The following is a 2,266-nucleotide window of genomic DNA, read 5'->3' on the forward strand; positions in this document are numbered from 1 at the left end:
ACAGCAGTGAGTAAGAAACGTGCCGGCTGAAGGGCTGTGCACAAAAGAGGTATCACCTCTGGCTTAGCCGCCGCCAGGGTGGGCACGGCCTGGAGGAGACACCCGCTGGACACAGGTGTGATGGGTGAGGGAGTGTCCCCCAGCTCAGCTCAAGCACCCAGCACAGGAGGAGAGGAGCCCTGGGGAGGCCTCTGGAGAAGGCAGAACCTGAGCTCCATCTGTCACAGCTGCAACCTCGGGCCTGGCCCTGAACGCCTGAGTCTCCTCACCTGTAACTGGGGCCATCAAGGATAAATGGAAGAGCTGCTGGCACAGGGAGAACAGCTCGGGGAATGGGAGCTTTGGGGATGTTGGTGAGGGTGTGTAGCTTCCCCACCACATCCTTTCACAGACCCCAGAAGGGCTGGCCGGGCCCCTGGGCCCTGGGGAAGGCCTTCCATCTAACCCACCCAACATCATCTGCACCTGAACTCACACACTGGAAAGTCCTCTCCACAGAGGTTCAGGGAGGGCAATGCCAGGACTGAAGTCGCACAGCACGGATCCCGCACTGCCTCCCCGCAGGGTTTTCCCGTCACAGCTGCGCCTTAACTTTGATTTGATGATGCATTCCCTGCCGGGAAGATCTGAAAGGGCCGCCAACAACCACTGCTCCCAACCTCTTCCTTCCGCCCACGAACCACTGTGTCAATGAGACACGGGGGACTGTCCTGAGTCCCCCTGTCCTGACCAAGCCAGACCTGGGCCCCGCGCTGGAGAGAAGTGTCTCATGTCCCAGTTCTCCGGGTGGAGAAGCTCTGGCTTCCTGGATCCCGAGTTCCACACGGTCTGCAGCGCAAGTCCCTCCCAGCCACCACCCCCTCGAGTGCCTCCGGAGTTACTCACGGAGGTTGGGCAATGGTCAGGGATCCAACTCCCGCTTACGTAAGAGGCAATTACCCTGCCCACCTCCGGCTGGGCCCTGGCTCCCAGCCACCACAGCCCCTCCTGGACTCTGCATACCCTCCCGCTGCCTGGGCCCCTCCAGGGGAAAAGAGGCCCACCCAGTGCCAGTGGCTCCCTGTCTTCCCCACCTGCAACTCTGCCGCTCAGCCCAAGCAGAGGCAAGGCCTTGACCCCACAGGCTGAGCCCTTTCTAGAAAAAAAGAAAAAGGTCACAATGGTAATAAGACAGACGGCACAGCAACCATTCCTTCCTAAGTACCTACTGTGCACCAGACACCACGCTATGGTCTCATCGTCCACTCTTGCTTAAAACGTGTTAGTATTCACTATGTCACATGATACTCCAGAGTACAGAGAAAGGTGTGATTACACCCATTTTACAGATAAGGAAACTGAGGCCCAGTGACACTCCTGCTGCTGGAGGGAGGCAGCTCACTCGTTACAGCTACGTCCAGTTTGGAAATCTCCCACACAACCCAGCCTGCTGAGACACCAACATGCCAAAAACAGACGTTCCTCTTCCTGCAGAAAAATCCCCCTCTCACCCTCCAGCTCACCCCCCCCACACACACACACACACACACATACACGACAAATCCTGCTGCCACGGCAGTCACCACCTCCCAAAACTTTCCAGGAAGCCGGCTCCTTGGAGAAGACAAGAGCAAGCCCACTGCACAGCCAACACCCTGGGCTGGCAGCTGCCCAGCACCCCAGACAGCAGGGGCTGGGCTGGCAGCAGCCAGCTCTAGAGATCCTGGGGCCTGGGGTGGAGGGGAGCTCCCCATGCAGAGAAGCATGCACGGCACGGGGAGGAGGGGGTTGTGGTCAGGGAGGCTGGGGACCCAGGAGAGGCTCCCAGGGCACAGGGATGCAGGACAGGACGCAAGATGGCCAGGGACGGGGCAGTGGGTCCTACACGGATGGCGAGAGTGGGGCAGAGGATGGGCGTTCTGGCTGGCGTATGGTCAGGGCAGCCCTGGGGGGTGGGGGGGGAGATGGGGAAGGGCGCAACAGTACAGTGAGATCGTCAGCAGGGAGCCCCGCTGGCGCCCGAGGGACAGCCGTCAGATCAGCCTGGACACAGCCCTGGACCCAGGCGCGGACGGGGCTGGCGCAGGAGCTGGGGCGCCCAGGCTGAGGCAGTTCCTGTCGGGGCAGTTCCGTCTAAAGAAGGTCGGAGTGACGTTCCCGACCTGCAGCGGGTGTGGGGGTGTAAGAGGCGATCCTGCCGGAGCCTGGGCCTGGGTGCAGAACCGAGGCCTGCATCGGGGTGCAGGGAGGCCCCGGGCCGAAGTGGGGCCGGGCCGGGCCGGAGGGA

The 2,266-nt window shown here is 61.6% G+C and overlaps 1 long non-coding RNA gene across 1 annotated transcript in view; it reads right to left on the minus strand.

Moving 5' to 3' along the window:
• Positions 1-1,452: 1,452 nt before the first annotated feature.
• The window catches only part of LOC107184703, a 10,008-nt gene continuing 9,194 nt past the window's right edge, over positions 1,453-2,266 (minus strand). The window contains exon 3 of the long non-coding RNA XR_001515602.1: positions 1,453-1,463. This is a non-coding gene — a long non-coding RNA (uncharacterized LOC107184703). The remainder of the gene's footprint in view (positions 1,464-2,266) is intronic.

This window comes from Myotis davidii, unplaced genomic scaffold, assembly GCF_000327345.1.
Source record: "Myotis davidii unplaced genomic scaffold, ASM32734v1 scaffold207, whole genome shotgun sequence".
Lineage (NCBI taxonomy): Eukaryota > Metazoa > Chordata > Mammalia > Chiroptera > Vespertilionidae > Myotis > Myotis davidii.